Source organism: Protopterus annectens, chromosome 5.part0 (genome assembly GCF_019279795.1).
Source record: "Protopterus annectens isolate FY-2018-M chromosome 5.part0, PAN1.0, whole genome shotgun sequence".
Lineage (NCBI taxonomy): Eukaryota > Metazoa > Chordata > Ceratodontiformes > Protopteridae > Protopterus > Protopterus annectens.
In genome coordinates, this window is record NC_056735.1 from 617,059,114 (window position 1) to 617,073,299 (window position 14,186).

Below are 14,186 nucleotides of genomic sequence, written 5' to 3' on the forward strand. Positions count from 1 at the left end.
TGTATAGAATGTGCACCATGTATTGTTGAGATACTATGCTGATAACCTGTTTGTGTACCTTTCCAGATAGACATGGCACCTAAACGGAATCCTGCCTACTCTGCTGCAGAGGATGGCGTGATCCACCAGAGCCTGGTGCGTGACTATGCCATCCTGTTCTCACGCACCACCCAGAATCAGCAGGAGAGGTCTGCACTGTGGCAAAACCTTGTTAGCAGGATAAATGATGTTGGCATGCATGATAGGACATATGAGCAGGTGAGACATCACTGCAGTGATTTGATAAGAAATGTCCGCCAGCGTGCTGCAGATATCCGCAGGCAACAGGCTGCCACAGGTGGGGGGGGTGGCCACACATCCCCCCCTCACCAGACAGGAGGGGCTACTGCTAAGTGTTGTGGATCCAGCCCCAGAACAACAGCAACCATCATGCATCCTGATGGAGGTTGGATCCACACAGCAGCAAGACAGCGGCGTGCAGGTAAGATGCCATATTCATTTATTGTTATTACTTTTACATTTGTTGACCCAGATAGTCTAGCTGGATATAAGTTCATTTTCAGTAGAGGCCTGTGGAGAAAAGCTCCACACATAACGTAATAAAGGCAGACAGACAAGTTGTCATTACAGACAGCCAACATAATAGAATTGTACACCAGCCTGTTAATTAAATCAACATACATGTAAGGAAGTCAAACAGTTTAGAGTCATACACAATGTACCGTTGGTTTCAAAGCAATCCTACCTAAAGCATAATGGTTATGCAATAAGGCAAAAGCCATATACATAATAGTTAGGGCTCAGAAGGGTAGAGAAGTAGAAGGAGTATGACAGATACAATGATATGGAAGAGGCAGGAGTCAAGAAGGAAGCGAGGAAAAGAAGGAAGACAGTCAAGAGGAGGTGGGAGGGATGGGAGAAGTAGGTCAGAGCATAGAAGGACATCAAGGTGAAAGAAACAGGGTAGAAGCTAGTTTCTATGCACAATGAGGGGTTAAAGGTGAAGAGAGGGTAGGGAGAGGGACGTTAGCCTGGACTCCAAGAAGAACAAAGCCAGTGGGTTTGGAAGTACAGTTTGAGTTGACGTTTGAAGAGAGGTAAGGGTGAGATTAGAGTTAACTCCTGGTATGTACATATGACTGTTCTGTGCGCTGTTACTTCATGCACGCATAAGGTGTGCATGTGGTATGTATCTGTCATCATGATATATATACAGACATGATGTGCAGCTGATGTGTATAAGGGAACTAGTGTACTACTGTACTGTATCATGTGCAAAATGAATGGCACACATGTGCCCACTGACATTACTCTCTTCACACTTCCAGGTCCCTCCCATGTAGCAATGAGGCAGGCCATACATGCTGGTGAGTCTTTTAAAATTATCTGTAAAACAATTTATAAAACTAGGAAGAGTAGTGTAACTCTGTAGTAGACATGCTGGTGACTGTGTTCACAATAACTGTAATTGACAGGTAGTAAATTGAGTAGTGTAACACGGTACTGATGTGTGTGTTTACTGTGGGGTGTGCATGTGTGCAAGTGTACCTGTGCCCAAGTGTGCATGTGTGTTAGTGTCCATGAGTGCATGTGTCCATTTCTGAATGTGTGCATTAGTATTGAAGTGCATCTCTTTCAAATATGTATTGAGACTGTAATCTGTGTTCCATGTTTTCCTCCCATAGGTTCTGGTGCTGCTCTGGTGACCTGCAGCAGGGAACCTGAATCTTGTGCCCCAGGTACTGATGATGATGAAATGTCTGTAATGGTGCAGGAAGGTGTGTCTGGGTCCGCCATTGGTCAGCCAATTGACAGTACACAGCTTTCAACCCCGTCAATGCGCACAGTCATCCTGCCGTTACATCCTTTGTCACCATTGCCCCTAGGTGATGGACAGTCAGCAGTGGGCATAGATCAGGGTAATGTGGTACCTGTGGTACATGCATCCTCACAAGGCAGCCATGTGCAGAGGCCTCCAATGGTACCACGCAGACAGTCGCCCATGGGTTCTCGTGGGGGCATCCGTGGCCGTACTGCCTCTGGCCGACGTGCCCAAGGAGGTATGTCAATCTCCACTATGTTTAGAACTGTCGTGCAGGCACAGGCACGTATGGAAAGGTACACCAGACAGGGTCTGAGGGAGCTGAGAGCATGTCGCATAGCCATGACAGACGGCATGCATGATGTTGCGAATGCTATCCGTAACTTCACAGATGTCGTTGACAGACGTTGTGGGGGCATAGAACAGCTGCTCCACAACCAGATGTCCATGGGCCAGGGCGATGGTGTGTGTTTGCGATGTCGACGTGGCCGTATGCCAGCAAGAGCACCAGCTGGCAGTGGCCGCGGACGACAACAGGCCCACTCGCGTGCCTCAAGTGCCAGCACCAGCCCCAGCAATGCTGGGTCTGTGCTGTCATCCAGACGCCCCAGGAGACCACGTGCACGTGGCTCTGGACAGTCCCAACAGGGAACTGTGTCCAGTCAACACACCCCTGCTTCCGATGACAGTACCCAGTCTGGGTTAGTACGGATCTGCCCGTAGCACCCTGCCAGGCACAGGTACCGTGTCCGTGCCCACAGACACTGATCTGGATGACCTGACAGGTGCAGTCTGTGGCTGTCCACAAAACCCTGTACATGGCAGCCATTATGTGGGACTGTGTGCATGCTTACACACATGCAGAAACCTGGAAACCTAACACCTAGGGCAAACACATACACACACACACTGCACCAACAACGGTCCACCCTGTACTGCTGCCCCTCACAAACACACATACACACACATGTCAATTGGTGTTACCAGTGGCGGCTTGGGCATACCTAACCCACACCCTGTGCATATGATGACACTGTGCCACCTCCTGCATACTACAACATCGGTGCAGGTAAAGGTAAACACGTTGCTGATGCACAGGGTGACTACATAGATGTGTATAAGTAGTAACATGTTGGTAACTGTTGACTGTTGCAGTATAAATGTGTGTATATCCCAGCAGTCCTGCTGCAGTAACTGTATGAATGTCCTCAATTGTTATCTGCACCCATACTACTTAACAAAGTGTACCAGCTGCACACCATCACATGCTAACATTGACTATGGCAATGCGCATCTTGTGCTGTTATGTAGATTCAGCTACATGTATCTGTTCTGTCACACATGCATCTATACACACCCTGCTACCCACACAGATGCACACACTCACCTGCCATTCCCATTATTTATCACCCTACATGAGTAGCTGTTGATACATGACAGGTACACATTTCAGAAGTGCACTATGTTGTTTACTACTGGCATCCCCTTCTCTACCTGTACTCACAGGGTTCAGGCAACCTCATCAGTTGGAAGATGTAATGTGCATCAGGTACTATAGTACCCTGATTGCCACAGCAAACATGTTTCCCATACGGAAATGCACACACAGACACATCCCACATCCACACACTTGCCACATTCAGGCTTCAGAACACTATCTAGGTATATTCGGGTACATGTGCGTGTTACAGTAGCATGTAACACTATACTGAGTACTGGCAGTTACTTGTCTGTTGTCATGTTGTCTGTATAGAATAAAAGAATTGTTTGATTATCCTACTCCGTTTTGTGGACATTACTTGAAGAAGTGTTACCTTACATGTGTTATCAGTACCACCACCTTCTGTTTTGTAGTTTTGTTTGTATAGGGTGCTATCAACATCACTGCTTGTTAAGGGTAATGACCACCCTGCAGTGCATAGCCCCATGTGGCAAAAGCCACATCCCACCCCATCATTGTATACACACTAACCCCACCAACAGTAAAACACATACTTTCCATTTGCAAGATTCAAACCCATACCTAACTGTGCAATGACAGTAGAAACAGACACATTAGCAGAGTGTGCTATTTGCAGTAGTTGGAGGAATCCTTACTAATGCTGTACTTAGAGGGTGCTGACATCATCTGTGTGTAGGAGGAGGGATGTGCACCCTGTAGTGTGTTCTCCCAGTTGGCAAAAGGCAGTTAATCCTCCCAGCATAGTGCACATACATAAACCACACTCATACTAACACACATACATTCCCTTTGCAGGATTCAAACCCCTACCTAGCTATGTTAAGACACTACAGACGGACGCATTAGCACAGCGAGCTATTCCCATTACTGGGGGATTTTTTTTCCCCTGATATACTTATAGGGTGCTGACATCATCAGAGTCTAGAAAGTTGTGGTGTGTTTTCCCAGTTGCCAAAAGGGATGTTTCTTTCATACACACTTACCCCCCTTCACACACACTTGCCACCTGCTGGATTCAAACCCCTAACTATGTTATGACACTACAGATGGACACATTAGCATGGCGCGCTATTCGGATTACTGAGAGAATCCTTTTCTCCAATATACTTATAGGGTGCTGACATCATCAGAGTCTAGAAAGTGGAATGATCATCCTGTGGTGTGTTTTCCCAGTTGCCAAAAGGGATGTTTCTTGCATACACACTTACACCCACACTTACGCCCCTTCACACACACTTGCCACCTGTTGGATTCAAACCCCTACCTAACTATGTTATGACACTAGAGACGGACGCATTAGCGCAGCGCGCTATTCACATTATTGGGGAATTTCCTTTCCCCTGATATACTTATAGGGTGCTGACATCATCAGAGTTTAGAAAGTGGAATGATCATCCTGTGGTGTTTTCCCAGTTGCCAAAAGGGATGTTTCTTTCATACACACTCACTTATCCCCCTTCACACACATTTGCCACCTGTTGGATTCAAACCCCTATCTAACTATGTTATGACACTTCAGATGGATGCATTAGCACAGCGCGCTATTCACATTACTGGGGAATTTCCTTTCCCCTGATATACTTATAGGGTGCTGACATCATCAGAGTTTAGAAAGTGGAATGATCATCCTGTGGTGTTTTCCCAGTTGCCAAAAGGGATGTTTCTTTCATACACACACACACACTTACCCCCCTTCACACACACTTGCCACCTGCTGGATTCAAACCTCCTACCTAACTATGTTATGACACTAGAGACGGACGCATTAGCGCAGCACGCTATTCGCATTACTGAGGAATTTCCTTTCCCCTGATATACTTATAGGGTGCTGACATCATCAGAGTTTAGAAAGTGGAATGATCATCCTGTGGTGTTTTCCCAGTTGCCAAAAGGGATGTTTCTTTCATACACACACACTTACCCCCCTTCACACACACTTGCCACCTGCTGGATTCAAACCTCCTACCGAACTATGTTATGACACTAAAGACGGACGCATTAGCACAGCGCGCTATTCGCATTACTGGGGAATTTCCTTTCCCCTGATATACTTATAGGGTGCTGACATCATCAGAGTTTAGAAAGTGGAATGATCATCCTGTGGTGTTTTCCCAGTTGCCAAAAGGGATGTTTCTTTCATACACACACACTTACCCCCTTTCACACACACTTGCCACCTGCTGGATTCAAACCTCCTACCTAACTATGTTATGAAACTAGAGACGGACACATTAGCACAGCACGCTATTCGCATTACTGGGGAATTTCCTTTCCCCTGATATACTTATAGGGTGCTGACATCATCAGAGTTTAGAAAGTGAAATGATCATCCTGTGGTGTTTTCCCAGTTGCCAAAAGGGATGTTTCTTTCATACACACTTACACACACACTTACCCCCCTTCACACACACTTGCCACCTGCTGGATTCAAACGCCTACCTAACTATGTTATGACACTAGAGACGGATGCATTAGCACGGCGCACTATTCGGATTACTGAGAGAATCCTTTTCTCCAATATACTTATAGGGTGCTGACATCATCAGAGTCTAGAAAGTGGAATGATCATCCTGTGGTGTGTTTTCCCAGTTGCCAAAAGGGATGTTTCTTTCATACACACTTACACACACACTTACCCCCCTTAACACACACTTGCCACCTGCTGGATTCAAACCCCTACTTAACTATGTTATGACACTAGAGACGGACGCATTAGCACGGCCCGCTATTCGGATTACTGAGAGAATCCTTTTCTCCAATATACTTATAGGGTGCTTACATGATCAGTGTCTAGAAAGGGGGATGAGCATCCTCTGGTGTGTTTTCACATTTGCTAGGGGTAACATTTGGACCAAGTGTGTGAGCATGCCCAGTTCAGCCTTCCCGTGGCATGTTGTGTGAAAGATGTCTCATTTATCTAAGTGTGTGAGCATGCCCAGTGTGGGCTTTACATATGTTGAACTCTGCAGCCCATCACATTTGTGGATGAGTGTGACCTTCAACAAATACCTGAAGTTTATGGTTGTGTGTTCTGTGCCATGTTGTGTAGTTACTGTCCGAATGCTTTTTGTGTGAACAAAACAGGGAGTATACTGTGCCTGCAGGTTTTGCATGGGATACTTTGCACACAATTGTCAACATCCGTTCATACTGACCTAACACTGTAGCACTGTCTAGTGTAGTGTTCCAGTACTTTCACTGTGGTGGTCAGTATCCTGGCCTTTAGTCCTATCACTGCTTTACATTTCCATAGTGTGCACAACAGCCTGGTTAGGGTCCAGTTGTGCACATCTGCACAAAGGCAGTGCCTCTACAGACCCTGTTAATTGCTGCCCCATAAGCTTAACAAGTGTAGTCTGCAAATCTATGGAGAGGATCATAATTGAGCTCATAAACAAAGATATAGGGGACATGCAGACATTGTACCCATCCCATTTTGGCTTGGTCAGGAGCAGATCATGCCTTTTGTACTGGGTTGACATCTTTAAATTGGTCACTTAGGCCATTGTTGGGGAAAGGCAGTCCATACAGCCTACCTTGGCCTTGCAAACACATTCAACACAATACCCCACTCAGGTATTGTGGAAAACCCTAACAACTGAAATGTAAACCCATATGTCACAAGATGGGTTGCAAACTGGCTTAAGGACGGGACCCACAGGGTTAGAGTTGCTGGCACTATGTTAGACTCCAGGCTGGTCACAGGTGGTGTCACACAGGGCTCAGTCCTTGGCCCCATTGTTTGTCATGTACTTCCCAGAAGTACAGGCCAACATGGGAGGACTTTGGATGACAATGTTAGCAGATGACTGCACACTGGGCACCATAGTGGACAGTGCATCACACACAGATATCCTTCAGAAGGGACTCACAGTAACTGATAGCTGGTGCCAGGGCCATGGCCTGAAGTCAGAGTGCACAACATGTGTAGACATACCCTTCAGGAAAAGCAAGGTGACCCCAAGCTACCATATAGGTGGCAATCCTCTAAGCACAGAGGAGGTTATCATGGACCTGGGGACCCAGGTTAACAGTCGCCATTCTTCTGAGACTCACATTGCAAAAGTGGCTAGGAAGACCTTCTACATTGCCCACCTGATCAGGCTGGGATTCACATCCAGATCTAGTGGGTCATTGTTCCCCTGTACTCTTCACTTATCAGACCGTTGATCGAGTCGAATGCCCTATTCTGGCTGTATCTCACACAACATCTGCAGCAATTGGAGACACCCTGACTGTCCCCCACCTAAAGGATCAAGGAACCCCAACAGCTGTCATATGCTGCCAGATTGACGACACTCACACTCTATTCACTCACATACCGTCTGCTTAGAGGTGACATGTGCCTGACATGCGAGGCCATGTCCAAACAGAGATTAATGGGCATGCTCCACCTCAGACTCAGAAGATCCACCTGAACCACTAGTGCAGGTGACTTACACCTTAGCAGGGATGTATGTTGGACATGTTGGAGGGATGGAGTTATCACTCGGAGACTCCCTATGCTGTGGAATACAATCCTGGTCCATTTGAGGCAGAGCACCTTGCTGGCTGTGTTCAAGAGGTATCTTGACCTAATGCTAGTCGGAGAATGTGTTTGTCCATCAACACATTGTAAGCGTAGTTCGACATGTCATATGTCTTGTTTAGTATACTGTGCCTCTGTCTACCTGTGACATAACATTGATACCCAGGGTAAACCTCCCATCTCCCATCCACTCATTAGGATTCCTGTTGAGGGACTCAACCAGTGTCTCTATGGACAACCTGTACTGGTAGTTTACTCATGTGTGGGGTGGCTTCTGTGTTTTGGATAATGCAGTACAGCCTGTCCTATATATGTCAGCTGGGGTTCAGGTCCCTCATGTGCATAGCTCCCTGCCATTCAGATTGTACAAGGTGCAGCATGTGCATTGATTCCAGCTTGGACATGGCTTTCTACATCAGGCACAGCTTGCATCTGGGTGGACAGCATGGCAGTGTGTGGAGCTGCACTCTGTTTAATCAGACTACACATTACATGTGTTCCAGCTCTGTCATACTCCTGGTGAGGTACTGTTGTGGACTTTACAGGTGCTGGATGTGTGTGCATGAGGTACACCCACAGGGGCTGTTGTGGTCATTTCTAATGCTGATGAAAGATAACTGCAGAACCAGAATGACCTCCCTTAGCTAGATGTCAGACAGCATGGACCATACAATCACAACTGAAAACAGGACCCTCTCCACAAAGGGAAAGTGTCCTGTCTGGTGGACCCCAGCCATAAACAAACTGTATGACAGATGAGGGTTACTAATGCAAGACAGAGCTACATCTCCAAAAGGGAAGACAGCTGTGATCAGCACTAGTAGAAAGCTACATTATCTCATAAAGACATGCAAGGTCAACTTGGGGACATAAATCACCAAAGACAATGAAGGTAACCACACTGCTTTCTTCAGTTATGTCAGACACCTGGTTGTGAACCCTCGGATATGCTCAGAGTTGGTACACAACAACATATATTCCAGTGACCTGACAGATATTGGCAACATTCCGGCGGACAGCTTCAGTGCGATTTACCCCTCCCTCACCCCCAAAACAAGATAGTTATCACTGCTGTATGTAACCTCACTGTCATCTTGGATGTCCATGTGAGAGCCACACTCAGCAAAGACAAGTACACAGCATCCATGGGACCTGCTGGTATCTCCAGTTGCATGCTATGTGAACTCCAGAAGGGCTGGACCCATATATACAACTGCTATTTAACCTTAGTCTTGCTACAGGATATGTACCTGAACACTGGCATACGGCAACAGTGGTCCCACTCCACAAGGGGATGCCTCCACAGACCATGGCAACTACCACCACACAGGCTTAACCAGCCTTGTCTGCAAAGATATGGGAGGAGTCATGGAGCTCTTACACAGACACATTACTGACCTACGGACCCTTGTTCCCACCTAGTTCAGCTTTGTACAGGGCAGATCCTGCCTTTTGCACCTTTGCACCCGAAAAGTACCTACCATGAAGATCAGGGTTCTTCAACACATGTCATATGCTTCCAGAATAGAGGAAGTCCAGCTTTGTTCAGTGTCATACCGCATACTTACAGGTGACCTATGCCTGACATACAAGACCATGTCCAATCAGGATTTGGTGGACATACTCCACTGCAAGCAATCCAAATCCACCAGAGCCATGAGTGCTGAGTATTTGAACCTCAGCACATACATGTATAGGACATGCTGGAGGGACAGAGTCATAACTCAGAAGCATCTCACACTCTAGCAGAGTATCCCAGTTCATGTTTGACAGAGTCCCTCACTGACTCTCTTCAGGAGACATCTGGACAACTGCATATGAGACAGAGGCACAGACTAGTCAGAGACACAGTCATGTTATTCAATTACGTAAGGGGGTCATAATGTGTCACTACTAAGTCAGAGGCACAATATTCAGAATCTATTCTGTACACTTATTACCACTATAAGTGGTGGCATTAGCCACATCACTATGGCTAGGCTTATACATGCACTAGGGCAGATAGCCTAGTAGTACACTATGACACTATGAAACACCGTGTATGTGTAGCTATTGTCAATCAAACAGTATGATGTGGCTTGGGGGCTTGATATCTCCCTGTATTCCAACATTGTTTTGTCTATTCCTTCTAGCATGTCTAGGGATCAGTTGCTAGTGTCCTCTCCTGCTCAGCTGGTGAACCTGGGAATATTGAGGCACTGTTACAGTTGCCTCATGTACACTGACAACCATCTCCTTCTGCCATAAAACACACATACATGTGAGAGATGCAACTATATAGCCAAAGTGGAGGCTGAGCTCTCTCAACATAGGACTAGCAAGACCAGAGAGAGGGTGAAGGTAACCACACACACATCTTTAATCCAGTCTCACATGGCACTGTCACAACTTAAGATCATACACATAGACACACAGAGACACTCTCGGAGGCTCTGATCAGAAGTCTACCAGAATGGCGCTGGACACCACAGCAGACACTCACACAACTGCCTCCACAGGGCACAGCACATGCAACACATTGACCACAGAGTTGGTGTGCCAAACAGTCACAGCCCTTAAGGCCAAACACAATGCCGGACACACTTGTCATAGGTGACTCCATAGTCAGACACACTGATGTCCCACTCATCAGATCAGGTACAGAGGAGGTCACAGTAAGCTGCCTATCGGGCACTGGAATCCACCACATAATGCAAGCACTCAGGTCACTAAACTGCAAGTACAGGTCTGACCCAGTCATAATCCATGCTGGTGTGATCGACCTGAGATGTACCTCCCTGGACTACATGGAAAGAGACATAGAGGATCCCTCTGATTATGTAGGCCAGGCAGGTATGACCCTGACCTTCGGCAGTATCCTACCTTCACCAAGTATGATGCCACATAAACAGAGACAAGATGATCAGCTGTAGTATTTTGCTTAGACTATGGTGTCATTATAAGGGGGTCCAATGTCTGTCTGCCTGGGATGACATGCTGGACAGGCCACGGTGATTTGCAAGGGACGGCTTGCACCTGTCACCCCTGGGCTACCGGATTTCAGATGATGCTCTTGCCACCCCCATTGTGCCTTTTTATGCAAGACTCAGATTCTACACCTACCACCCTAGAACACAGTAAAGGAAAGACACTAAGGGTAATGCTGCTCAATGCCCAAGGTCTCAACCTCAAGCTGCACACACTCTATGCCCTTCTCAGTATGTAGCACATTGATGTCTGTGCTGTGCCTGAAACCTGGTTCACAGCTTCTGACAGCACCCCGGCACTATCGGGTGTTACCTCATATCATGCATTCCGGCACCAGCATCCCGACAACACCAAGAAGGATGGTGGGTGTCCATATTCATCAAGGACACCCTCACCTCATGGTTGGTGGCATCACACGATGCATCAGAGACCATCCAGGTGCCAATGACCGTAGGCAAGTCTGCTCTGCAGTTTGTAGCATGTTACATGCCACCCGCTCAAACTCAGGTACCTCACACAGCTATCCTGCAAACACTGAAGGGGATAAATGTATCTCAAAACACCATCCTACTGGGTGATTCCAACTATCCACATATAGACTGGGATCACTAATCATGCCACAACACTCTAACACAAAGGTTCCAAGAGTTCATACACTGAAATGCCATGGAACAACTGGTCCCAATCCCCTCAAGTGGAGGCAACATACTAGAACACATCCTCACGAACATGGGGTCAAACTGTTCAACACCAGACATATACCCATCATTGGTGAGATCAGATCATGGACTATTCTCAGTGGGAGTCCACATCCCACCCACACCCCAGATGGTAAATGAAACGGTGAAGACCTTCTCAAATGCCGACTTCACATTTCTGAGGACTGGTGTGGTCTCTTTCAAGGCCCCCAGGCCAGCAGACACCATTACCCAAGCCACTGTATCACTTAGAAATGCCTTCTACCAGCACCTCCAGGACTGCATGGTTCAGGCAATCCCAAATAATAATGACTCTTTGTACCACAGGCAAGCATCCAGTCTGGTGGACCCTAGCCATAAACAAGCTGTACAACACAAGGAAGGAGCTACTACAAGATAGAGCGTAATCCGTAGGGGGGAAGGCACCCCTGCTCATTGTGAGTAAAACACTGGGTTCCCCCATACAATCATCTGAGGCATGTTTTTTGAGTAAACCCACTCAGGGCTCCAGGGACAATCATGAGGCCTTTTTTACCTATGTTTGAAACCTGGGAGGAAACTCCCAGATATGCTCAGACTTAGTTCAGAATAATGTTGATATCACTGCACCTACAGACATTAGCAACATACTGACTGACAGGTTCAGTGCAGATTTCTTCCCCCCTCCCCCCAACTGGGGGGGTATGTACACCAGAGGATTGTAGCCCCCCAAACATCTCCACTGCTGGGGTGGGAACTGCTCAATCCAAGGCAGAAAACACTTTATCCATGGGACCAGATGGTGTCCCCAGTTGTGTGCTCCATGAACTCAATGAGTAATTACACCCGCAGTTAGGGCAGCTGTTTAATCTTAGCCTCACCTCAGGATATGTTCCCAAGGAGTGGCATACAGCAATGGTGGACCCACTTCACAAAGGAGGTGCCTCCACCAACCCCAGAAACTACCATCCCATCAGCTTGACAAGCCTGTTCTGCTAAGCTATGGAGAGGATCATAATGGGAATTCTAAATGAAGACATAGGGGACTTGCAGACATTGGATCCAATCCAGTTTGGCTTTGTCAAGGGCAGATCATGCCTTTTAAACTTGGTTGACTTTTTCAAAACACTCACCCAGGCCATTGGCGTGGGCAAGGCAGTCCACACAGCCTACCTTGACCTGGCAAAGGCTTTCGACACAATACCCCACTCAGGTATCATTGAAAACATCACCAGCTTAATTGTGAACCCATACATCACAGCATGGGTTGCAAACTGGCTAAGTGACGGAACACACAGGGTCAAAGTTGCTGGTGCCAGTTCACACTCCAGAGCTGTCACAAGTGGTGTCCCACAGGGCTCAGTCCTGGGCCCACATTTGTTCAGTATCTACTTTTCAGAAGTACGAGCAAACACAGGAGGATTATGGCTGACAAAGTTTGAAGATGACTGCAAACTGGGAAGCATAGCTGGAAACCCATCTGACACAGACATCCTTCAGAAGGGTCTCATAGACACAGATAACTGGTGCCACGGCCATGGCCTTACATTAAACACTAAACAATGCATAGCCATACCCTTCAGGAAGAACAAGGTTACCACTACTTCCCATCTAGGTGGCAATCCTCTAAGCACAACGTAGGTTATCAGGGACCTGGGCACCCAGGTTGACAGTGACCTTTGCTTGACACTCACATTGCCAGGGTAGTTTGGAAGGCCTTCTACATTGGCCACCTCATCATGCAGTGATTCACATCTAGATCAAGGGAGGTCATCGTTCCCTGTACTCATCACACCAATGATTGCATACACTGCCCCATTCAGATTGGATGGGCCCACAAATTCCTCGACAGGAGGTGAAAGGGTCTCAAACATATTTCTTATGCTGCCCGACTGAAGGATTCCAGCTGTATTCAGTCACTTACTGACTGCTCAGAGGTGACCTGTGCCTGACATACAAGGCTATGTCCAACCCAGAATTTATGAACATGCTTCACCTTAAGACCTCTACATCCATCAGAACTACAAGGGCAGGAGACCTAAACCTCAACACAGATATTAATAGGATGTGCTGGAGGGACAGATTCATCACCCAGAGAGTCCATATGCTGTGGAACAACATCCTGGTACATGTGGGGCTGAGCACCTCACTGGCTTTGTTCAAGTGAGATCTTGACCAATGGATGGGAGATTGCAGGTATACCCCAGGGATAACCTCAGTATCACTGCTTGACAGAGGCACAGCAAAATGATGGGCATATTATCCATCAACTTGCAGGGGTGGCAGAAGCCACAAAACTCTGGGCTAGGCTTATTAATGCCCTAGGGCAGATAGCCTAGTATGAACCTATGGACATAGGCCTGGGGCAGTTCCTGCTATTAGGACAGTGGTCTGCAGCAGGCTATATAGTAGTAGTCAGTTTTAGCCATTGGTTTTTGACCATGGCTATTCCATGTTGCTTCTTGTTGTGGTACAAACATGGGTGTGTGGTTATCCATGCTATTTATTGCTAGACACCCTCATTTTGTATCTTGTTCCATGTTTCTGCACATGTACATCACTGTATGACGTGCAGCTGTTTCTGCAGGGTCATATGCGTGGATATGGATGTTAGTTGGGGTCCTCAGGTGTGCATATTGTACATGATATTACATTACTTAACACATGGCATTCATGCCTCAGGTGGTGCTGCAGGGCCACCTCTGTCAGATACACATACTACACTCCCTG